The 25425-nt window shown below is 42.4% G+C and overlaps 1 long non-coding RNA gene across 1 annotated transcript; it reads left to right on the top strand.

Annotated features, from left to right (window-relative positions):
• The first annotated feature begins 1417 nt into the window (after positions 1-1417).
• On the top strand, positions 1418-24106 carry LOC136393675 (uncharacterized). Its single transcript, XR_010749118.1, has 4 exons — positions 1418-1596; positions 19525-19661; positions 22613-22713; positions 23910-24106. It is a non-coding gene; the product is annotated as an uncharacterized lncRNA (long non-coding RNA).
• Positions 24107-25425: the final 1319 nt, after the last annotated feature.

Below are 25425 nucleotides of genomic sequence, written 5' to 3' on the forward strand. Positions count from 1 at the left end.
TACCTCTCACTTTTGCCTCAGGGCTTCTTGACTATACAATAAGTGACTCCTGCAGGAACCATCACATACTGATGCATGCTCAACTCAAAAGCATTAGAGAACTCATGCTTGATGGGGCAACACTTGACAATAGAAGTCAAAGGCTTACAGATATGTGGTTACCCCTTCCATTCCTCAAGAGGGGCATTCTGAGAGCATTCAGACAGGCTTCTCAGAAAGTCCTAAGGATTGAGCAGTCACTCGCCCCTTGCAATAGCCAACTCAATAGCATATATTTGTATTGATTCTTCTCTCTTACCTGTTCATTCCTCAATAAATCACTCACATGCTGACCTCATCTGAGACTCTGCTTTAAACTCAGACTAAAAAATCAGTGACTGGGTTTCAGCTCCTGATTTTCTTTGGGCAAATGCTTAAATATCACAAATACATACACATATGTAACACAATTATGCACATATCCCCCAAATAAACAATTATCTACAAGCACAATGATATCTACAAACAAAAAATAAATATTTCTACCCAAAGAAGCCCAAAGTTTTCAGAGAATTATCTCTTCTAAAGCATACGCCCAATTTTCATTGCTAAACAGAAGTGCTTTCTTCTCAGGATAAAACATATACATCAGGTGATTTCGAGGTTTTCCTTCAGAGCCATGGGTGAGAATTTGCTTTATATTTGCATAACACAAAGGTTTTCTGAGGCTGCCCAGATGTAAATTTCAAGGCTTCACCTCTTGGGTGACTGAAAACAGTTCAGTTTTTTAAATGGCAATTTTCTTTTCAAAGCATTTTACTTTTAAGGTTTCAGGAAATCTTGGGGGTGTCTGATCTCAACCAGGTCACCACCCTTAAGCAGGTTGTATTTTACATAATTCTGTTTGAACTCCCAAATTACACTTCTTGTTAGTGAGGTGTCTCAAGACCCCCAGAATTCATAGGCAGCTGCAAGGAATACTGGGGAATGTAACTTTTATTCAGGGTACTTTTGTGCCTGGGGAAAAAAATCAGGAGCTTTAATACGATGTACAGAAGAATGAAGAACTAGTAGTTTCTGCCACAGCCATCCACAACGGTCCCTCCCCAATTCCAGCCCGATCTGGTACTAAACAGGAATGTCCATTCTGCTAAGGAACAAACTTTCTTGGAGGACAGAATCTCAGTCAGCCCTCAGGGAGAGAAGGGCGAGGAAGAGTCTCCAAGCTAATTTCTGAAGGGTATCTACAGGGCACTAGTCTCAGGAACTGTTCCCCAACATCTTGGAATCGAATCTGATCGGATTCTGGGCCAAAGAAAGTACGTATAGTATTTCCGGAGCAGGAGCGCGGAGTAAGGAATGCCCCGGAAGTATTTCCTTGGTTGTTTTAGTAAGGACCATGGCAACGGTGCAAGTCGCTAGCTCCCCGCTGGGCGTTCCGCCACGAGAGGCACCCCCGGAGCTACCCCGAGAGCAAGCACTGGGTTCCGCTGCCTGTCAGCCAAGCTCTGCGCCCTGCGCCCGGACGACAGCAGCTCCTCCCACAGCGAGATTCACCTGATTTTAGACCAGCTCATCTCCGAGAACTACAGCGAGGTCGGCGGCGTGGCCCCGGAGGTAGGCGGGGTGCCGGGCGGAGACGGCTCCAAAGCATCTTCTGGTCCCGGCCCCACCCTTCAGGGGCCCTCACTGGTATCTCCCGCCTGCCTCTCCCGGCTTTTCTCAGCCCCGCTTCAAAGTATTTAATTTCAGGCTGGTTTGCGCCTTCCGGCCGTGGCACATTCTCTTTGCGATCTGTTGAAGATCCTGCAGCACTTTACACACTTGCACCTTTCAAAATCCAACTTGATGACTTCTGCTCTGAGACAAAGGCAGATGTCATCTCAGATTCCACCCTTCCGTTCCCCCTTCTCTGCCGCTCCACCCCCTGCCTCCAGAATACTTTGTATATAAAATTCACTGCTGCTATTTATTGAGCACGCGGTACACGGACCGCTTTTCCGTGCATGGTTCCAGGAACTTCAGCATGAGTGTTATAGTAGGTCGATTTTAGTCATGAAAACACTGAGGCTTATAAAAAGCCAGTGTTATATTGCTGGCAAAGGCAGAGCTAGAATTGGAACCTAAATCTGTCACAAAGTCCCTGCCTTTTTCTATTTCTTCAAGCTAGCTCTGCCCTCTGCCACCTCTTAGAAGTACTTTGAGTAAGTTATTCACACACATTGGGCCTGAACTCTTGACTCAATTATAGACTGCCTTCTGGTGCTCACAAGCACCTCAAACTTGACAGTTCCTAAAAATGAGTCGTTATGTCTAGACACACACTGTCCCCGACCTGTCACACACAGACATGCACAATCTTCCAAGTCACACAGGCACTAACTGGTTCTTGTCCTTCATTTCCTTCCAGATCTTATCCAATCCGAATTCTTTGCAATCTATCTCATAAACATGTCTCCGGCCGTCCCCTCTGTATACCCATTGCTAGGCCCTTAAACCAGGTGACTCTTCCTTGGACTGTTCCATTTCTCTCCTCTAATATATTGCCTGCCTCCAGTCCAGCCCTTCTTCAAACCATTTCTTGCTCTGCTACCAGAGAGTTACCAGCGAGTTATCTTTTCTTTAGTTGTAAAAACAACAAGAACAACTGATAGGAAAAGTGAAACTATGATTTGGGAAGATCTTCAATACATATTGGTAAATGGTCAAACTAAGTTACAGAACAATCCATAGAGTATGAGACCAATAGAAGTTAGGGAGGTTTAAAATTTTATATACATTTACAGATACAAAGAGTTTACAACAAAATAATAGTTTGTGTTACTAGGAAGTAGAGTGGAATTAAGGGAGTAGTTGGGAACTTTTGTTTTATTTTTGTAATTTGATATTTGGCACCCAAATATGTGTGTTTCCAGTTTCCTGTCCTATAATTCCTCCCTTAGTGCCCTGATTGCAGTCATTTACAACTTACTGTTCCTCAAGCACCTATTGGTGTTACTCCCACTAGTATTCCTAGTCTTTGCACCCAATTCCCTTTGCTTGCAGTGTCTTTCTGCGCTTTGTCTGTCTGCAGATTTTTACTCATCGTTCAAATCATTCTAGAGCCGTGATGGCGAACCTATGACACACGTTTCAGCACTGACACACGTAGCCATTTTTGATGACATACGGCCGCATACCAGAGAAGTATGGGGCCGCATGCCGAGAAGGACGTTTCATCCTCAGCTCTTGCACAGCCAGGTTCAGTAGCCGAGGATAAAACATTTGCTGTAGTGTAGACACTCTGTGCCGGAGGTCTGTAGGCCAAAACAACAGAACTCCGGCACAGAGCGTCTAGTTCTGGGACTTCCGGTTAGGCCGTTAGGGATCTTTGACCTCACTTTTGGCCGGCGGAGCAGGGAGCAGTGGAATTCCACAGGGGACGCATCTCTGGGGGCCCTGTGATCGCCATTACCAGCATCCACATAACCACAGCAACCATCATCCAACCTACTGTTCTGGGGTGTCGTGGATTTCTAGTTGACCATCATTACTGAGATAAGTGAGGGGTAGGCTGGGAGAGGCGAGGGCCTGTGCTATGGGTGCCATTTCCCGCCATTAGAAATAGTGGCAGCCATCTTAATTTACATAAGATGCAACTTGCAGAATTTCAAGACAGCATCTGGGCTCAGGTGTTTATTGACTTGAGGTCAAAGCTTGAGAATCTGGAAAGGTGCCGCTTGGAGAATCAAGAGGAGTGCCACTACGAACAGGAAATTTGGAGTGCCTGGAACCAATTACCAGACACTTTTAGCACCCTGAAAAATATAGCAATGGCTTTACTCACAACTTTTCTCTCTACGTACTTTTGTGAGACCTTATTCTCCGTGTTAGATAATATCAAAACCAACAAAATAAACCGACTGACAGATGAACAAAGAAGTCACTAAGCAGGTAAATTAAATAATTAGTTTCTGGTTTATTAAATACAGTTATATATTACAGTTATACATTTTTGTTATTTAAACTATAAATATCATGAAATTATGGGGTTTTTTCTTGAAGTGACACACCACCCGAGTTCTGCTCACTTTTTTTGGTGAGTTTTGACAAACCAAGCTCAAAAGATTGCCCATCACTGTTCTAGAGTCTACTTAAAAATCACTTCCACAAGACCTCCCTAGTTTCCATTTCCGTAGAGTTTGTATTTAATTCTTCCAACACTTAGTTCACCTTAAATATTTGTGAATATTTCTTCTCCCTCATTAGATTGTGAGCCTCTGGAGTTCAGAAATATGTTTGTTTACCTTTGGAACACGAAGACCTAGCATACTACCTGGCACATAGTAGGTTCTCAGAACCTTTTTATTCATTATACATCAATGGATAAATGAATAGTTCATTTATTTTATTTTATTTTTTTAGAATTCCCTAATTTTACATTAAATTCATACAAGTGTAGTTTCTGATTTCCCAGTGGCATTGAAAATCTGGTTTGCTACTTTTTGGTATTATCTTCAGTGTGTACTTTTATATCATGGAAGCCTTTCTTTGGTCATTTAGTTATACTGCCTCTGCATATGTAGAGACTCCGGAGTCTATAGCTTGACAAAAACCGTGTTGATTCTTTTCTCTCTTTTGTAGCACATCCTATTTTTGTGCTGTCACTTCCTACTTTGTGCCTCAAATATCATCTGTCCCCATTATGAGTGTTAACATTCACTTTTATTTTCCTATTTACCTGTTTTATTTAAGTTTACATTTTGGTAGTGGGCCAGGGGTGCGGTCTTCACTTGGCTAATAGATCATTGTCTTTTTTGTTTGTTTGTTTGTTTTTGGTAGGATGTCTGTGCTCTTCTTGTCCAAGCTTGCCAAATGGTGCCTCTTAATCAGAACCATCTTATCAGCAAAGTGTCTCAGCTTATTCATCATCTATTTAACACATTACAGGTAATCCTTTGTGAAACTTCAGAATTCAGATGATGAACTTTTAGAATAAATAAGTACCTTTGAGGCCCTGGCCAGTTGGCTCAGTGGTAGAGCATCGGCCTGGTGTGCAGGAGTCCCGGGTTTGATTTCCAGCCAGGGCACACAGGAGAAGCGCCCATCTGCTTCTCCACCCCTCCCCCTCTCCTTCCTCTCTGTATCTCTCTTCCCCTCCTGCAGCCAAGGCTCCATTGGAGCAAAGTTGGCCCAGGCGCTGAGGATGGCTCTGTGGCCTCTGCCTCAGGCACTAGAATGGCTCTGGTTGCAACAGAGCAACACCCCAGATGGGCAGAGCATCGCCCCCTGGTGGGCATGCCGGGTGGATCCCGGTTGGGCGCATGTGGGAGTCTGTCTGACTGCCTCCCCGTTTCCAACTTCAGAAAAATACAAAAAGAAAAAAAAGTACCTTTGAAATACTCTATCTGTGGTAGGCTTGATAGGCTGATCTTTTGAGAAAGGAAATGCCCACTAAGAATGAAGTTAAAACAGTCTTTTTTGTCAATTATATTTTATATAATTCTAGAAGTTTACCTTTTCTCAGACTGCCTACAACCTGCACAAACCTTCTGCAACTTACATAACCCTTAACTTTTATGAACTTTTATCTATTTAGAAATAACTAGCTTTCATAACAACTTACTTTCTTCCTTTTTCTTTCAAAAGTATCTCTATACCTTATATCTTTCATTATTAAAACTATACAATCCAAAAAAAAAAACAACTATACAATCCCTTTCTAATTAATCAGAACTCTTAATTTCAAAAATTTTAACCTTTAGTGACAACCAAGCTGGCAACAGGTAATTTCTTTTAAATATACCTCTTTTTGGAGGTGTCTTCCCTCTAAGTAATTAATATAAATATAAATATTTATAGGTTACTTTATAGGGGTATCTATAAGCTCACAGATATATTTTTTATTTACCTCATAGCTTCCCTTCTAGTGAAGGGACTTATATTTCCCTTCTGTATGACCTACAGAGGCACACGTATCAATCCTTAAGATGCCTTGCTCTGGCCTTTCCCTGATTTTAGTTCCCCTCTCTTCCCAAAGTTCAATTATAAGGAGTCTCACGGCGAGGTTCCTCAAACTTCTGTCATATGTAGAACAGCCAGCTTCCAGTTTGTGGCCGGAGCAGGGCATATCATCCTTCTCAGGGTCAATTTACAGGTGTTGATGGGATCTGTTTGCACCATCTCCGTGGGGGTCTCTAAAGGAACTTAGGGAGAAGGGGTATTGCCCTGCCTAACACAATTCTATACGGGGTGGATTTGGGGTGCATTTAGCTTTTAGCGGAACTGCGGGTGGGGGTAAGCTAGTCCAGTTTCCACCAGTTTTTAGAATGATTTTGATCAGGACTTCTCTCAGAGTTTGGTTTAATTTTCCTGAACTCTGAGGCCTGTAAGCAAAATGTAATTTCTAATTAATATTGAGTGCCTTTCCTACTAGCTGTGAGACCTTAAATATAAACGCAGGCCCATTATTAGACCTAATATTAATGGGCAAGTTAAATCTGGGAATAATTTCATATAGTAATTTCTTAACAACTGTTACTGTGGTCTCATTTCTAGTAGGGAAAGCTTCTACCTATACTGAAAAGGTGTCAATAAAAACTAATAGGTACTTGTATTTCTGTGCCGGTGGCTTTACTTTAGTAAAATCTATTTCTAAATGTTTACCTGGGAAAGTTCCTCTTTCCCTATTTCTTAATTTCCCTACTTTGCTTAGTATAAATATTGACTTGGCACAGACTAAACCCTTGGACACTGTGCCTTCTGCAATAGATTCTAAGCCTGGCAAATAGTAATTTCCTTAAATAATTCTAGTAGCTTAGTTTGGCCTCAATGAGTATTGTGATGTAGCTTGGCTGATAAGTTCTTTGCCTAGGGCTCAGGTAAGAAAAGTCTCTTGTCTGGCATTTCTAATTATCCCTTCTTATTCTTCTTTGTCCCTTTCCTGCTTGCAAAATCGTTTTCTGATTGGTCGTAAAAAGGAGCCTTTGGCAACAAGGGTTCCAGTGAAATTACTAAAGGCCCTACTGGTTTTAGGGCTACTTCTTTGGCTGTTTGATCAGCTGCCTAATTTCCTTTGTCTTTATTGAGTCCCCTTTCTGGGGTCCTGGACAACTAATAAGGGCTACAGTCTCTGGTAACTAAATGGCTTCCAGCAAGGCTAAAATTTCTTCTTTGTTTTTGATGTCCTTATCAGTAGAGGTTAGAAATCCTCTCTCTTTGTAGATTGCTGCATGAACATGAGCAGCAGCAAAAGCATATTTACTGTCAGTATAAATGGAGATTGCTTTTCCTTTTCCCCTCTCTGTGGGCCTGGATAAGAGTTATGAGTTCTGTACTTTGTGCTGAAGTCCCTGGCTCAGCGCCTATGACTAGATGACCCAGTCCAGGGTCACTATTACAGCCCCTGCATACCTGATGCTGTCCTGTACATAACTGCTCCCATCTGTGTATAGTACCTCATAGGTGTCAGGTAGCTCAGAGTCCTTTAAGTCTGGCTAGGCAGTCTGTATGATGTTGATTACCTCTGTACAGTAATGTCATGGGGTGGCTGGGTCATCATCAGGGAGAAGGCTTGCAGGGTTAATAGTAGCTGTGATTATAGGTGGCTGGTGGGCAGCTCGTCCAGGAGGGTTGGTTTCAGCCTATACATTTAGATGCCTTTCTGAAGCTGCCAGAGAAGAGATGGGCTCCTGGAGGTTTTGTAACCAGTCCCACCCTATCAGGGGGTAGGGGCATTCTGGCATGACCAAGAACGAATGGGTGACAGTCCTTTCCCCTATTACCGTGTCACCGTAGGCTCCAGGGGGCTCAGTGAAAAGAAGCCATGGCCTCGTCACTCCTCAAGACTCAAGACCTGGGTGCCTGCCTTGACAGAGGGCAATTTCTTGGGGCATTTATTTTTCTAATGCCCTTCTTCCTTGCAGTAAGCATACTGGTTGCTTCCTAATTGGGTTCTAGTTCTTTCTCTTACATTATTTTCCTAGCCTCTCTTCCCTTTCCCCTATGTGAATTTGCCTCCTGGAATACTGTTATTATTCCCTCAGTAATCTTTTTGTCTTGTTTTTCTCTTACCGAGTCCCTGTTGTTAAAAACTTGCTGAGCCTATCTCAACTAGCTGGGACCAATTTATGCCCTCGAACCCTTTTATTTTTTGGAGTTTCTTTCTAATGTCTGGAGCTGACTGGGCACAAAAAGTGAAGTTAACTACCCTAGCATTTTCTGGAGCTTCAGGGTTAGGGGTGTATAGACTCTATAAGCTTCCTGCAGTCTCATTAAGAAAGCTGCAATAAGCCGAGGCTCCATTGGAGCAAAGATGGCCTGGGCGCTGGGGATGGTTCCTTGGCCTCTGCCCCAGGCGCTAGAGTGGCTCTGGTCGCAGCAGAGCGACGCCCCGGAGGGGCAGAGCATCGCCCCCTGGTGGGCAGAGCGTTGCCCCTGGTGGGCGTGCCAGGTGGATCCCGGTCAGGCGCATGCAGGAGTCTGTCTGACTGTCTCTCCCCGTTTCCAGCTTCAGAAAAATACAAAAAAAAAAAAAGAAAGAAAGAAAGCTGCAATAGTCTCCTGAGGACCTTGAGTTACTTCTGACACTTTAGTCAAATTCATGGGTTTCTTAGTAGCTCCCCTGATCCCGGCTAACAGAAACTGGTGAACAGCGTTCAGAGTTTCCCATCCCGGTGATCTTAGGGTCCTATTTAGGTTGGACAACCAGAAACATTTTCTTGTCTGAGTAGTGAACAGAGGGACTAAAAGCTGATAGTAATTGTCCTAAGTGTGAAGCATACATACAGTACAGCTTCTAACAGTCCTGTGTCCTGTTTGGGCTTGAGGCTTCCCCGAGAACAGAGGATTCTGAGTTTTCTAATTTTATAGTCACTTGGGAAAAAGGGACTTAAACTATGAAAGGTTGCCTTTCCTGCAGCAACCTATTAGCAGGTGGGGCTTCCCTCGGGGGCTAAATGGGTTTAGAAGGGGCAGTGTTCCCTAAGTCTTCCCCTCGGGTTTGGCTCTAGGTATGAAGCGGTGATTCCTGGAGCCAAAGCAGAGGAGATAGGGGTGGCTGTCGCAAGGGAGGGTCAGCCCGAACTCCTCTGAGTTATTACAAAACAGGAGGCTGTTTGGAAATGTAAAAGCCCTTAGCTTATTGCACTATTAAAATCTTTTGTCCTAATCACTTGACGCAACCCTTGAGCCAAGAAGGAGGGTTTTTTGTTAGTCAATATAAGGGCATTAGTCAGGGTGCCTGGGATTCCTGGTGCCCAGATGGGAGCAGGTGCCCGGAGCTGCACCAGGAGCCGCCACTTGGCACCGCTCCTTGAAGTGTAAATAAGCACAGCATGGGCCCTGCAGGCATTGAACACTATGGGGATAGCATTACCCCAGCTGCCACTTTTCCCCTTTTTTTCTCTACTGCCTGCACTTGGCTGCAGCCGGCCATGCTACCTGCTCGGGGGCAGGTGCCCGGTGATAGTATGCTAGACTGCCCCTGCTTTCTTCGGGTCTAGCAAGTCTTGATTTGGCCAGTCTGCTCTAAAAGTTGGCCACTTTAATTCAGAGAGAGTTTTCAATGAACCTTTAGACAATTTTTACATTATAATTATTAGAAAATCTAATTTTGACATTTTTAAGCATATACTTTAGTGGGGTTTGGTTCTTACTTTGCCTATTTCCTATTGTTACAAACAATATTAAGACAAATGAGCTTCCTAAGATTATCAAAGGGATTGAGAACTAAGGGTTGTGCCTATTCTATAAAATGTCCCCTGTAAAGCCCTGGCCGGTTGGCTCAGTGGTAGAGCATCAGCCTGGCGTGCAGGAGTCCCGGGTTCGATTCCCGGCCAGGGCACACAGGATAAGCGCACATCTGCTTCTCTACCCCTCCCCCTCTCCTTCTTCTCTGTCTCTCTCTTCCCCTCCCGCAGCCAAGGCTCCATTGGAGCAAAGTTGGCCCAGGCACTGAGGATGGCTCTATGGCCTCTGCCTCAGGCACTAAAATGGCTCTGGTTACAACAGAGCGGCGCCCCAGATGGGCGGAGCATCGCCCCCTGGTGGGCATGCCAGGTGGATCCCGGTCCGGCGCATGCGGGAGTCTGTCTGATTGCCTCCCTGTTTCCAACTTCAGAAAAATACAAACTAAAATAAAATGTCCCCTGTAAAACAGACTTTTAACGGGTCCAAAGAGAGTGTCCCAAACCAAAAGATGTCACAAGAGATTTTCTTGACAAATGAAGAGAACCTACAAAACAGACAATTTACTATATATATTTATACTTGACTTTTCAACACAGTTTAACGAACAAGGGAAGGGGAGTACCCCGTGAGGAGCCACTCAGGTGCCCATCTGGCCAAGTCCCTCGCAGGAGCTAATGCACCTCTTAGCATTGATGGGTCAATATAAAGCCCTGATTTGGATCAGAGAGTGTCAGATTCCACCCTAAGCCATATAAGGATAGCCATGGAACCGCAGGTTGGGCCCACTCAGATTCTGTGGTTATTCACTTTGGAGCCACAAACCAGAAACTCAGAGATCCCCATTCATACACCAGTCACTCAAGGGTTTTCAGACAGAACAGCCTTCACAGGTGGGCCTCTGCGCACTCCTCAGGTCACCCTGGCTCCTGCAGCCACACACCGCCACCACTGGCCGGCCCACCCCCGGTGAGTACCCAGCAGTGGGGGGGGGGGCGTTATAGCTCAGACCCCAGCACTCACTACCAATGTCCCTAGCACGCTGCCTGCCTCTAAGCACCTCTTTGTTCTGACTGGCGCAGGAGAGCCTCCGGTGGGCTGGGTAATTTTTTCCCTTTGCTGGTTGCTGCTCTGAGGAAAAATGTTCACTTTAGATTTGGGGCATGATTCAGCCCAGGTATTAGGGTGTCCATCCCTCAAAGTGTCTCCCCAATTGCCTCCGATACCACACTCTCCCCTGGCATTTTCAGTCCTCCCAGTGCTACCCAGTCCCAGAGCCCCGGTCCGGTGGCTGTGAGCAAGGTTCTCCCTGCGGTCCCTTTAATACAGAGCCTGGGTCTGAGAGTTCTGTCTTCTTCTCTCAAACAGTATCTAGGCCCCTTTCTCAGCCAAATACTGGCTGTTTGCCCCTTCTAGGCTCCAGGGCTCTAGGTTGGGACTCCAGTTCTGGGGTTGAGGATCCACAACCCACAACTCTCTGGGCAATCCTCCCCACCACGAAAGTCCCTCTGGGCCACTGCTCGCTCCTGGGAGCGGTGCAGTCCTTTCTGCATCTCTGCCTTTCCTACCAGTCTTAGTATGGGTTCTTTGGTGGTCCTTGGCTGTAGAATCCTCTTAGTTTAGTTCAAAGTTGGTCTTTCAAGATGACTGTTCTCAAAATTAAGTTGTAATCCACTTTGGTTCTGGGATGTGGGAGTTGGAATGTCCACTTACTCCGTGGCTATCTTGTTTCTCGAGATTAGTCTCCCCACACTCTTATAAACCTTTCCCACAGTTATTAACCTTTCCCACACTCTTATAAACACTTCCTATGCTCTTAAACACTTTCTACACTCTTAAGCCTATGTATCATAACTTCAACAACATATAAAATGCTATACGCAGGAGATGGAGGAGATATGCTACAGTTGCTGAGCCAATACGCACCCAGGATATAGAAAACAGTGCTTTGGTTGTTCGCCTCCTATCCATCAGCCAATAGCATGATGTGTACAATCTCACGTGGGCAAACTAACTCAAGTGGAAGCCATTGCTGCGTATGTATGAGTCTTTGTCTACTCATCTGCTATACACTACATATTTTATTGCAATTTAATATTCTTTTTATATGTTTTAATTAATTTTATACTTTTATATTTTCAATTTTTTTAGGCTAGATAATGCTTATTTTACTGCAAAAATACTTAAAATAATAAATATGTAAAATATCTAAATACCGGAGATTCAAAGATGGCAATGGAGTAGGCGGATGTACCAAATTCCACCTCCCAGAACCAAAGTGGATTACAACTTAACTTTAAAAACCATCATCTGGAAAAACCACCTTTGGACTAAACTAAGAGGACTCTTTAACCAAGGAACACTGAAGAAGCCACACCAAGATTGATAATAAAAGCAGAAATGCGGAGAGGGCTGCCTGGCTCCTGGGAGCAATCAGCAGCTTATAAGGACTCACGCTGCAGGAAGTGAGTTTAGCAGAGAAGGGAGGATCTTGGGTCCTAGGAACAGTGCCCCAGCCTGCAGTCCCAGAGCCTAGAAGAGGCGTGTGGACAGTATTTAGCTGAAAAACAAGCCAGGATACTATTTGTGAGAAAGAGATTTCTCAGACCCAGGATTCTTCTTAAAGAAACTGTGCAGAAAACCTCTTTCGCAACCACTCACCCGGAACTCTAGGGGGCGGGGAGAGATTAGAGGACCAAAGTAGCAGGAAGAGAGTGTAATCTAGGAGGCATAGGGAGAAACACTCTGAGGGACAGCCATCCTAACCCCTGGGCTGAATCACTCCCCAAATCTGAAGCAGATATTTTCCCTGGAACCAGCAATACCAGCAAAGGGAAGCAGGACACCACCTAAACAGAACCTCTCCTGCTGCACCTAGAGCGCAGTCATTTAGAAGGACGGAGCCATCAGAGATAAAGTATTTATTGCTAGGGTCTGAGCTGCATCGCCCCCATCCACACTGCTGAGGGCTAGCCAGAGGGCAGGCGGCAGTGGGACATGGAACCACGGTCCCGTCGGCGGGGGCAGAAGCTGGGCCGGCCACGACTGAGGACCGGCAGGAGCTCAGTCTTGCCCGGCAGGAGTGGAAGGAGTGCACGAAAGTGGTCAGACCCACGGCTGCAGGCCAGAGGAGCAAGAGAAGTCCAGCTAAAGTCCCACCTGCAGGTGCGGGGGAAAGCCAGGGAATGGATGGATACCCATGGCTAAGCATGGGCGTGCAACCCTGTCCTGGTGCCAAGGCTTGTGGCCCCAGAGGGGTGCACAGGTGCAGCACAGTCCACAGGGGTGGGGCAAAGGCCGAGGCCCACGAGGGCTTGTAGCCTGGTCACGTGAACACAGCCCTGCCCACAGAGGAGTGGTGGAAGCCACAGCAACTGCTGCAGCGGGCTGGTGCCAGCAACACCCATACCCGAACACCCGAGGCAGTGGCAGAGGGGGTGGCGGGCCTGCAGACAGACCATACCAAGGGAACACAGAGGCCACACCCATTGGACTCCTGTGGCCACAACCTTCTTATACACAGGCAAAATGAGAAGGCAAAGAAATGCAACCCAATTAAATCAAGAGAAATCCCCAGAAAAGGACTTGAATGAGTTGGATATAACAAAATTACTGGATGCAGAGTTTAAAATAATGATTGTTAGGATGCTCAAAGATCTTAAAACAACAATAGATGGACATAACAAGCCCCTAAATAAAGTGATAGCAAGTATAAAAAATGACATTGAAATAATAAAAATGAATCAGTCAGAAATGACAAATATAATATCAGAAATGAAGACCACAATAGAAGGAATTAACAGCAGGATGGATGAAGCTGAGGATCAAATCAGCGAGTTAGAGGACAAGATGCCCGAAAACAGAGCAACAAAAAGAAAGGAGACTCAAAAAGTCTGAGGAAACTCTAAGAGAGCTCTGTGACAACATGAAGGAAGAGAACTAACATCCGCATCATAGGGGTTCCTGAAGAAAAAAAGAAAGAACAAGGAATAGAGACTTTGTTCTAAGAAATCATAGCTGAAAACTTCCCTAAATTGATACAGGAAAAAGTCACATAGTTTCAAGAAGCACAGAGAATTCCATTAAAGAGAAACCCAAAGAAATCTACACCAAGACACATCATAATTAAAATTCCAAAACTAAGATATAAAGAATACTAAAAGCTGTAAGAGAAAAGCAGTCTATTACCTACAGAGGAGCCCCCATAAGGATGACATCTAACTACTCAACAGAAACACTTGAGGCCGAAGGGAATGGCAAGAAATATTCAAAGTAAAGCAGAACAAGATCCTACAACCAAGACTTCTTTATCCAGCAAGGGTATCGTTTAAAATTGAAGGAGAAATATAAAGCTTCCCAGACACACACACAAAAAAACTCAAGGAATTCATTACAACCAAACCAATGCTGCAAGAAATGTAAGGAGCCTGTTGTAAACAGAACAAAGGGGAAAAAGAATATAGCAAAAGAGGAATGTAGCTTTAAAGAATAAAATGGCAATAAACAACTACATATCAGTAATAAACTTAAATGTAAATGGATTAAATGATCCAATCAAAAGACATAGGGTAGCTGCATGGATAAGAAAACAGGACCCATACATATGCTGTCTACAAGAGATCCACCTCAAAACAAAAGATACACATAGACTGAAAGTAAAAGGTTGGAAAAATATTCCTTGCAAATGGAAATGAAAAAAAGCTGGGCTAGCAATACTTATATCTGACAAAATAGACTTTAAAACAAAGACTCTAGTAAGAGATAAAGAAAGTCACTACATATTGATAAAGGGAGCAATCCAACAGGAAGATATAACCATTATAAATATCTATGCACCTAATATAGGAGCACCTAAATATATAAACTTTGATGGATATAAGGGGCGAGATCAACAACAATATTATAATAGTAGGGGATGTCAGTACCCCACTAACATCACTAGATAGATCCTCAAGAAAGAAAAGTAACAAAGAAATAGCAGACTTAAAGGACACACTAGATCAACTGGATTTAATAGAGATTTTTAGAACCTTTCACCCTAAAGCAGCAGAATATACATTCTGTTCAAGTACTCATGGTACATTCTCTAGGATTGACCACCTGTTAGGGCACAGAAGGGGTCTCAACAAATTTAAGAAGATTGAAATCATATCAAGCGTCTTCTCTGATCACAATGGCATGAAACTAGAAATCAACCACAACAGAAAAACTAAAAAATACTCAAATACTTGGAAACTAAATAATATGTTATTAAATAACAAATGGGTTAACAATGAGATCAAAGAAGAAATTTTAAAATTCCTAGAAACAAATGATAATGAGCATACAACAACTCAGAACCTATGGGACACAGCAAAACCAGCCCTGAGAGGGAAGTTCATAGCATTACAGGCATACCTTAAGAAGCTAGAAAAAGCTCAAATAAACAACTTAACCCTGCATCTAAAAGAACTAGAAAAAGAACAGCAAGTAAAGCCCAGAGGTAGTAAAAAGGAAGGAAATGATAAAGATCAGAGTGGAAATAAATGACATAGAGGCTAAAAAAAAAATACAGAGGATCAATGAAACCAGGAGCTGGTTCTCTGAAAAGGTAAACTAGATTGATGAACCTTTAACCACACTAACCAAGAAAAAAAGAGATAGGACTCAAATAAAATTAGAAATGAGAATGGAGAAATAACTGACACAACAGAAATACAAAGGATTGTAAGAAAATACTATGAAGAACTGTATGCCGAAACATTAGACAACCTAGGTGAAATAGACAAATTCCTTGAAACATATAACCTTTCAAAAATCAATCTTGGGCCTGACCTGTGGTGGCGCAGTGGATAAAGCGTCGATCTGGAAATGCTGAGGTTGCCGGTTCGAAACCCTGGGCTTGCCTGGTCAAGGCACATATGGGAGTTGATGCTTCCAGCTCCTCCCCCCCTTCTCTCTCTCTGTCTCTCCTCTCTCTCTCTCCCTCTCCTCTCTAAAATGAATAATAATAATAAAAAAAAATTTTAAAAATCAATCTTGGCCCTGGCCAGTTGGCTCAGTGGTAAAGCGTCGGCCTGGCATGCAGAAGTCCCGGGTTCGATTCCCGGCCAGGGCACACAGGAGAAGCGCCCATCTGCTTCTCCACCCCTCCCCCTCTCCTTCCTCTCTGTCTCTCTGTTCCTCTCCCGCAGCCGAGGCTCCATTGGAGCAAAGATGGCCCGGGCGCTGGGGATGGCTCCTTGGCCTCTGCCCCAGGCGCTAGAGTGGCTCTGGTCACAACAGAGCGGCGCCCCAGAGGGCAGAGCATCGCCCCCTGGTGGGCAGAGCGTCGCCCCTGGTGGGTGTGCCGGTGGATCCCAGTTGGGCGCATGCGGGAGTCTGTTTGACTGTCTCTCCCCGTTTCCAGCTTCAGAAAAATACAAAAAAAAAAATCAATCTTGAAGAATTAGAAAACCTAAACAGACTGATTACAACAAAGAGGTCGAAACAGTTATCAAAAAACTCCCAACAAACAAAAGCCCTGGGCCAGATTGCTTCACAGGTGAATTCTACCAAATATTCCAAAAACTAATTCCAATCCTTCTGAAGCTATTTCAAAAAACTCAAGAGTAAGGAAGACTTCCAAACTCCTTTTATGAGTCGAGCATAATTCTGATTCCAAAACCAGACAAAGACAACACAAAGAAAGAAAATTATAGTCCAATACCCCTGATGAATATAGATGCTAAAATCGTCAACAAAATATTAGCAAACCAGATCCAGCAATACATGAAAAAAATCATATAGCATGATCAAGTGGGATTTATTCTGGGGAGGCAAGGCTGGTACAATATTTGCAAATCAATCAGTGTGATTCATCACATTTAAAAAAGGAGAAAAACCACATAATTTCAATAGATGCAGAAAAAGCACTTGATAAAGTCCAGCACCCATTTATTATCAAAACTCTTAGCAAAGTGGGAATACAGGGAACATCCCTCAACATGATAAAGGCCATCTATGACAAACTCACAGCCAACATCATACTTAATGGGCAAAAATTAAAAGCTATTCCCTTAAGATCAAAAACAAGGCAGGGGTGCCCCCTTCCACCACTCTTATTCAACATAGTTCTGGAGGTCCTAGCCACAGCAATCAGACAAGAAGAAGAAATAAAAGGCATCCCAATTGGAAAAGAAGTAAAACTATCATTATTCACTGATGGTATGATACTGTACATAGAAAACCCTATGTCTCAGTCAAAAAAACTACTGGATCTGATAAATGAATTCAGCAAGGTGGCAGGATATAAAATTAATGCTCAGAAATTGGAGGCATTTTTAAACACCAACAAAAAATGGTCAGAAAGAGAAATTAAGGAAACAATCCCCTTTATTATTGCAACAAAAAAAATTACCTAGAAGTAAATTTAACCAAGGAGATTAAAAACTTGTACTCAGAAAATTATAAAACATTGATAAAAGAAATTGAGGAAGATACAAACAAGTAGAGGCATATATCGTGTTCATGGGTAGGAAGAATAAACACTATTAAAATGTCTATATTACCTAAAGCCATTTATAAAAGCAATACCAATGAAAATACTAATGACATACTTCAAAGATACAGAACACATATTCCAAAATTTTACATGGAACCAAAAAAGAACACGAATAGCCTCAGCAATCTTGAAAAAGAATAAAGTGGGAGGTATCACACTTCCTGATATCAAGTTATACTACAAGGCCATTGTACTCAAAACAGCTTGGTACTGGCATAAGAACAGGCATATAGATCAATGGAACAGAACAGAGAACCCAGAAATAAACCCACACCTTTATAGACAATTAATTGACAAAGGAGGTAAGAGCATACAATGGAGTAAAGACAGCCTCTTTAACAATGGTGTTGGGAAAATTGGACAGCCACCCGCAAAATACTGAAACTAGACCACCAACTTACACCATTCAAAAAATAAAATGGATAGAAGACTTAAATGTAAGTCATGAAACCATAAGCATCTTAGAAGAAAACAGGCAGTAAGTTTTCTGACATCTCTTGCAGCAATATATTTACTGATTTATCTCCACGGGAAAGTGAAATAAAAGACAGGATAAACAAATGAGACTATATCATACTAAAAAGCTTTTGCACAGCTAAAGACATTATGAACAGAATAAAAAGACAAACTACACAATGGGATAAGATATTCAGCAATGCCTCTGGAAGGGGGTTAATAACCAAAATTTATAAAGAACTTGTAAAGCTCAACACCAAGAAGATAAACAATCCAATCAAAAAATGGGCAAAAGAAATGAATACACACCTCTCCAAAGAGGACATACAGATGGTCAATAGTCATATGAAAAAATGTTTAAAATCACTAATCATTAGAGAAATGCAAATTATAACCACAATGAGATACCACCTTATACCAGTTGGAATGGTGCACATTAACAAAACAACACTGTGCTGGCGAGGATGTGGAGAAAAGGGAACCCTCCTGCACTGCTGGTGGGAATGCAGACTGGTGCAGCCACTGTGGAAAACAGTATGGAGATTCCTCAAAAAATTAAAAATCGAATTGCCTTTTGACCCAGCCATCCCACTTTTAAGAATATATCTCAAGAACACCGTATCACTGATTCAAAAGGAGAAATGCACCCCCATGTTTATGGCAGCATTGTTCACAATAGCGAAGATCTGGAAAAAGCCCAAGTGTCTATCAGTGGACGAGTGGATGAAAAAGCAGTGGTACATATATACAATGGAATACTATGGGGCCATGAAAAAGAAGGAAATCTTAACTTTTGTGACAACATGGATGGACCTGGAAACTATTTATATTATGTTAAGTGAAGTAAGCCACACAGAAAGAGGCATATTGTATGATTTCACTCATTTGAGGAATCCAATGAACAAAGTGAACTGAGGAACGGAACTGAGACAGAGGAGGGATCAGAGACCAGAGGACAAGAGGACAGAGGGAAAGGGGATGATAAAATGGGATAAACCTGAAGGGAAGGGGGGAGGGCCCTATGGAGAGGGGGCAAGAGGGATGTTGAGGGGAATACAGGGGGGGATGCATTTGGGGAAACACTAGAATCTATGTAAACACAATAAAAATTTTAAAAAATATCATGGACATGAGCAACAATGTGGTGATTGGTTGGGGGAGGTGGAGGAGGGTATAGGGGGAATAAATGGTGATGGGCAGAGACTTCACTTAGGGTGGTGAACACACAGTATTGTGTACAGAAGGTGTGGTGTAGAATTGTGTACCTGAAACCTGCATGATCTTGTTAACCAATGTCACCCCCAATAAATTCTATTAAAAATAAATAAAGATAAATTTAGACAAGCAATATGTGAATAAATAAATGTATGCCAGAAGGTGATAAAAGCTAAAAAGGAAAGAAAAAGGAAAGAAAGAAAAAAAAGAATGAAAGTTTACACTTATAAAACAACAACAACAAAAAAGAACAGGGAGGGGGAAAAGTGCAAAAGCGGGCTGCACGCTCGCTAGCTAGCATCCACTTCCTAGGCTGTGATTTCTATAAGGACATATTTCTCATGCCCAGCCTGTGTCTGGCCCAGAGAAGACATTTAATAATTGTGCTGAAGATGAATGTGTCAATGAAAGCATGTAATAAAAGTCAGTGCCCATCCTCCACTCGCTTTCTCAATCACTTGTGTCTTTCCTGGTTCAGAAATTTTATTTGTCAATCAGAGGAGGGTGTCCTGTTGGCTCCGAGACTTGTTTAGGGACAGCATGTCATAATCCAGGGTAGATGTGGTGTGTGTTCTGGAGGAATATCCGTTTCTGGGCAGGGTTTGGCTCCCACAGTTCCTAGTCCCACCCCTTGCCTTGCATTTCAGCCCAGTGGGCAGATGAGCATAAATTTCAACTGTTCTCAGCCCCGCAGCTGCATTCTTACCAAAGACTTCCAACAGCACCATGAAGGTGATGGGCTTCCTCCTCCTTGTGACCCTCATCACCCTCAATCTAGAGGTACAGGAGCATCAGGCTGCGGTGATACCATTCAGTCTCTTAGGTGAGTCCTGGAAAAAGGCAGCCCTGTCCTTCTTGAATAAGGAAGCCAGAAAATAGGACATCAGGGCCCAGTGTGTGCAGGAGGAGGGTGAGAAATAAGAGGAGGATAAGTATTCTAGTCAAAGAGTCATTGCAGGGAACCACCTTGACTACAGAATCTCTCTTCTTCTGCCTCCTCTTCCTTTCCCTGGGTCACCCCTCTATCAGCTCCTCCACTCCTCTCCTTCTTCCCCTCATCAGCCATCTCCCTTCTTCCCAGCATCTCTACTACTAGTTTCTTTGTTTCTTGCTATAAATAAATTGGATTGTCTAGAGCAGAGGTAGTCAACCTTTTAATACCTACCACCCACTTTTGTATCTCTGTTAGAAGTAAAATTTTCTAATCGCCCACCGGTTCCACAGTAATGGTGATTTATAAATTAGGGAAGTAACTTTACTTTATAAAATTTATAAAGCAGAGTTACAGCAAGTTAAAGCATATAATAATAATTACTTACCAAGAACTTTATGTCGGATTTTCGCTAAGTTTGGCAGAATAAATCTTTATAAAACAACTTACTATACTTAAATCTATCTTTTTATTTATACTTTTGTTGCTCCTCTACCACCCACCATGAAAGCTGGAACGCCCACTAGTGGGTGGTAGGGACCAGGTTGACTACCACTGATCTAGAGAAAATATTTTCTTAATTATGTCAAACATTAATCACCCCAATCTCTTCTTTCCTTTCACCATCAACAATCTCAAAGAAGTAATCTTAATTCTGTGCCCTAAATTCTCCATACTTTATCCCTTATCCCTTTGAAAACTATCATCTCCATTGCTGCCCCATCCCTCTGCTGTAACGTCTCTCCTGGGTCCTGTTGACAAATCTCTTGACTCTCCTCAATAGCCAAAGTCTTCAACCTCTGCAGCATCTGATATTTTTTGCCACTCCAGCAGTCCCCAAACTTTCTTCTTTCCTGGATTACCTTCACTCTATCTTTCTTCCCCTAAAGACTGTTGGATTCAATGCTTACCCCTCTTTCTTCTTTGCCACCCCCTACATTGAGCTGGTTGCCAAATACCACCTATTCTTTGAAATTGTTTCTTGGTGTGTTCCTTCCTTCCCACTTCCCCCCTATTTCCACACTGTACTTCCAGTCCTGATTACTCCATGCTTGAGCCAGTGCAAGAGCTTCTCAGCAGCTCTCCCTGCCCCCAGCCCCATCCCCCTGAAGTTGGATTGCTTGTTGAATCCTGCTTCCTTCTGTACTCTGACACCGGAATAACCTTCATAAGTAAACAGCAATCATATCTCTCTCTTGGTCTGCCAGATGAAATCTAAACTCAGATACTCAAGATCTGCTCTCTGTAACTTTGTCCCCTGCCTACTTCTCCTGCTTAAATTTGACCTGTTTCCTAGTACTTATCCAGCCTCCCATTTGCCACTCCTCTCATATTCCTTGTATTTCAGGGTGGAGAGTGAGAGATCAGGCACCTAAGGCACAAAATTTAAGGAAGTACTCATTCTCAGGATTGTGCAAGTGCCTTCATAAATTTTGTGCCCAAGGCACCTTACACATCCCTCCCTAGTCCAAACGGTGTTGCATTTTCCGTTTGTGAATTTCTGCTAGTGATTCTTTTCTCACAACACTCTGCTGTCCCCATCAATTCTGCCTTTAAAAAAAATTCCTGTATTTAAAAAAAATTCCAGTACTTCAAGACTTACCTTTTCTGATTAATCAAATTGGATGTAATATCTTCTCTCTTCTGAGGCCTGTTAGTCCTTTGGATACACCTCTCTCAGGACACTTGTCACACTGCTTTTTTTTATTTTTCTTAGCACTTTAAACATGTCTTAGTTCCTTTGTTAGACTCTAAACTGCTTGAAGATCTTAATCTGATTTCACATCTTTGTATTTCCTGAATCACCTCTATGCTTTATATAGAGTAAGATATCAACAGATACAATGAGTGACCAAATTGCCATAACAGGGACAAGAAGTCTTTAATCCTCTCACCATAAATCAACGACAGCTAATAGAAACACGGAGGAATAATACTGATTTTCCCTGAGATCTGCAAGTACATTGTACACATCCGACCAGGCTCCCTTCTTACACAGCTTTGCTAAAGTAGGCCTTGCTTTATTGGGATTATGTGAATGTATTGTTTTTATCTGAAATATATAAGAGGTTAATATTATTCTGCAAGTCATTTAAATTACATTGTTTATTGAACTAAAAGAGAAAAAGTGAAACTGGCTCCTTAAACATGGACTGGCCTCGCTAGCACCTTGTAAAGACAGTTGCCACAGCCACTATCACACCTGCCTGGCCCATGCAGGTTCACATTTGAAACAATGGAGCGAAGAACTGGTGGGCCATCATCTTTATCCTAGCTTGCACCCGGCAGGGAAGAAATACACATAGTGGGAAAACACTTCCCTATCCATTCTGGGCTCCCAAGCCACTGACTTATCCGAGTTTCCTAGAATCCAAGTTTTGTACCTCACCAGCCTTATTCACCTCTGTTCCCTATCTCCTCCTCTCTGCACAAACTAGCTTCTCCTTCAGCACTCCGCCATCTTGGCTGCTTCTCCTCTCTTCCATGTGGCATTTTACCTGTCCTTAGTCTGCTTTCCTTTCTCTACTCTCTCCTCTAATGCGAATCGCAGGAACCGAGACAGAGCAAGCTCCTGGTCTGCCCCATTTTATAGTGTAGAAATCAATACCTTTAATCCAATATACAAACATGGAAGTCTCTGATACAAAGTCACTTAGGGTGGGAAAGGCTTAGTCATAAAACTAACCCTTAGGTTATAACAACCCTGCCTGCTTACAGCCTGTCCCCCACACCTAAAGCAAACTGTAAGCAAGCAAACCTATATATCATATTTACAAACTTATTTGACCAACACACCTGTACTTAAAGCACAATGGTACTCATCCTTGTCTGTTCTAATCCAGGCGCCTGCATTGAACTCTGCAGCGCTGACTCGGACTGTGATGCAGGGGAGCGCTGTGCCAGCAATGGGTGTGGCCACGTCTGTGCTGCAGACTAACGACAGGTAAAAACATCAAGACCTTTCTTGCTGCCTCAGACTTGTCCAGCCAGGCAGCCTGGACACTTAGTTTTGATGGGACTTTCCAGAAATGGATGGGACCGAAGGTTGTCTCTTTGTGGCCTCTCCCTCTTCACCCACCATTCCAAAAAGGGGGGTGGGGAGAAGTATCTGTCACAATACAGTAGTTTCAAAACAGCGACCTCAGCATTCCAGGTCAACGCATTATCCACTGCGCCACCACAGGTCAGGCACAAGATAGTGGTTTCCAAATCTTTAAAATAATTTAAGTATGCAGCAAATCCTGGAGAGAAATTAGACTATTTCTCCTAAGAGGAGCAGAAGGAGAAGGCAGGGGATAGATGACATTTGTTGAGCACTTGCTATACAACAAAGACTTTTTCACAGTTTCCCCAAGCATTATCTAAAAAAGATAAATATCACCCACAATCCCAAAATGATGTCTACTTAATACTTTGGTGAATACTTTAAACACACAAAAAAATATATGATACTTATATAAAAATAAGATAACCTTTTGATTTCTTGATTATTTCACTTTGCAATAGCTAGTAAACTTTTAGTATCTACATGGATGCTTCTATACCATCAACTTTAATAGCCTTACAGAAATCCATCATACATGTACATATACCCAGCAACCTCCATTCATACAAATTAAATGTAGTTATTATTTATTTTACTAATATGGCTAAAGTGAGTATTAAATTAGTGCACATGCCTTTATTACTTTCTGTGATAAATTCTAAGAAGTATAATTAATGACCAAAGAATATGCACATCTTAAGCCTTTAATGCTCATTGCTATATTGACTTATAAAAACCCCTTTTCTCTAAAAATATTTCAGGGTCCTCACATGATTGATAGTTTCTTTATTTTCAGTAGCCATTAAATCTTTTAACTTATTAAAAGCTACTGATTTAGTTTTTATTTTAAATTAAGTTGTTGTTTTATTTTAAATTAAATACAACAGAAGATATACTTGAAAAATAATCCACTTGTGTCCAGAATGTACTATTTGTCCAACCCACCCACAATCCTTGGATGTTTTTGGCCTTACCAGTCCTTGCAAGTACTTAATGATTTCCAGAATTGGAAACTATTGCTTCTCAATTGTATTAAGTGCATTCAGATCCCCAAAACAGTAGGTCTCATGCATAATTTTTTGTCCATTTCTCAGATGAAGACTTATCTTAAGGGTCATCCTTCTCATAATTGCTCACCATTTCCTGGAGTTCCTGTCTTCAAAGATATGGCCGTTTGGATCTCCTTGACCAAGAAGATAGATGAAAATGGGGGCCTGTGGATGGAGATTACAAGGGATATGGCGGGGACAAAAAATCTGCTTCTTTAAATAAATCAGCATTGTTAAAAGTACTCACACTGCTTGAGTTATTTGGGCAGGGGTAATGAGGAGGAGCAGAAGGAGAAGGCAGGGGATAGATGACATTTGTTGAGCACTTGCTATACAACAAAGACTTTTTCACAGTTTCCACAAGCATTATCTAATTTATACTTAAAACAACTTTGTCACTATGCTTATTATCATTACCAATTTTACATCTAAGAACACTGAAGTTTAGAGCAATTAAGTAATTTATTCAAAGTCATACAGCAGATAAGTGGCAGGGTCTTAACTATAATCCCAAACAAACTAAGATTAGCCATGCCAAATCAAATCCTTTCCACAGTCTTTCATGCCATCCCCACTATGGTGACAACTAGGCTTCACATTTTTCTAGCCCAATGTGTTGGAATCTCTTATGCACTGTTTTGAATACTCTTCATCTCACACTCCTATTGTAAGTATTGCTACAATCAGTTTATCTGAGGCATCTACCGGCTTAGCACAGGATAAACTTGTACCCTACCACTCCACACCTCTCACTTTTTCCTCAGGGCTTCTTGACTATACAATAAGAGACTCCTGCAGGAACCATCACATACTGATGCATGCTCAACTCAAAAGCATTAGAGAACTCATGCTTGATGGGGCAACACTTGACAATAGAAGTCAAAGGCTTACAGATATGTGGTTACCCCTTCCATTCCTCAAGAGGGGCATTCTAAGAGCATTCAGACAGGCTTCTCAGAAAATCCTAAGGATTGAGCAGTCACTCGCCCCTCGCAATAGCCAACTCAATAGCATATATTTGTATTGATTCTTCTCTCTTACCTGTTCATTCCTCAATAAATCACTCACATGCTGACCTCATCTGAGACTCTGCTTTAAACTCAGACTAAAAAATCAGTGACTGGGTTTCAGCTCCTGATTTTCTTTGGGCAAATGCTTAAATATCACAAATACATACACATACGTAACACAATCATGCACATATCCCCCCAAATAAACAATCATCTACAAGCATAATGATATCTACAAACAAAAAATAAATATTTCTACCCAAAGAAGCCCAAAGTTTTCAGAGAATTATCTCTTCTAAAGCATACACCCAATTTTCATTGCTAAACAGAAGTGCTTTCTTCTCAGGATAAAACATATACATCAGGTGATTTCGAGGTTTTCCTTCAGAGCCATGGGTGAGAATTTGCTTTATATTTGCATAACGCAAAGGTTTTCTGAGGCTGCCCAGATGTAAATTTCAAGGCTTCACCTCTTGGGTGACTGAAAACAGTTCAGTTTTTTAAATGGCAATTTTCTTTTCAAAGCATTTTACTTTTAAGATTTCAAGAAA

The sequence above is a fragment of the Saccopteryx leptura genome, chromosome 2, assembly GCF_036850995.1.
Source record: "Saccopteryx leptura isolate mSacLep1 chromosome 2, mSacLep1_pri_phased_curated, whole genome shotgun sequence".
In the NCBI taxonomy this organism is placed as follows: domain Eukaryota; kingdom Metazoa; phylum Chordata; class Mammalia; order Chiroptera; family Emballonuridae; genus Saccopteryx; species Saccopteryx leptura.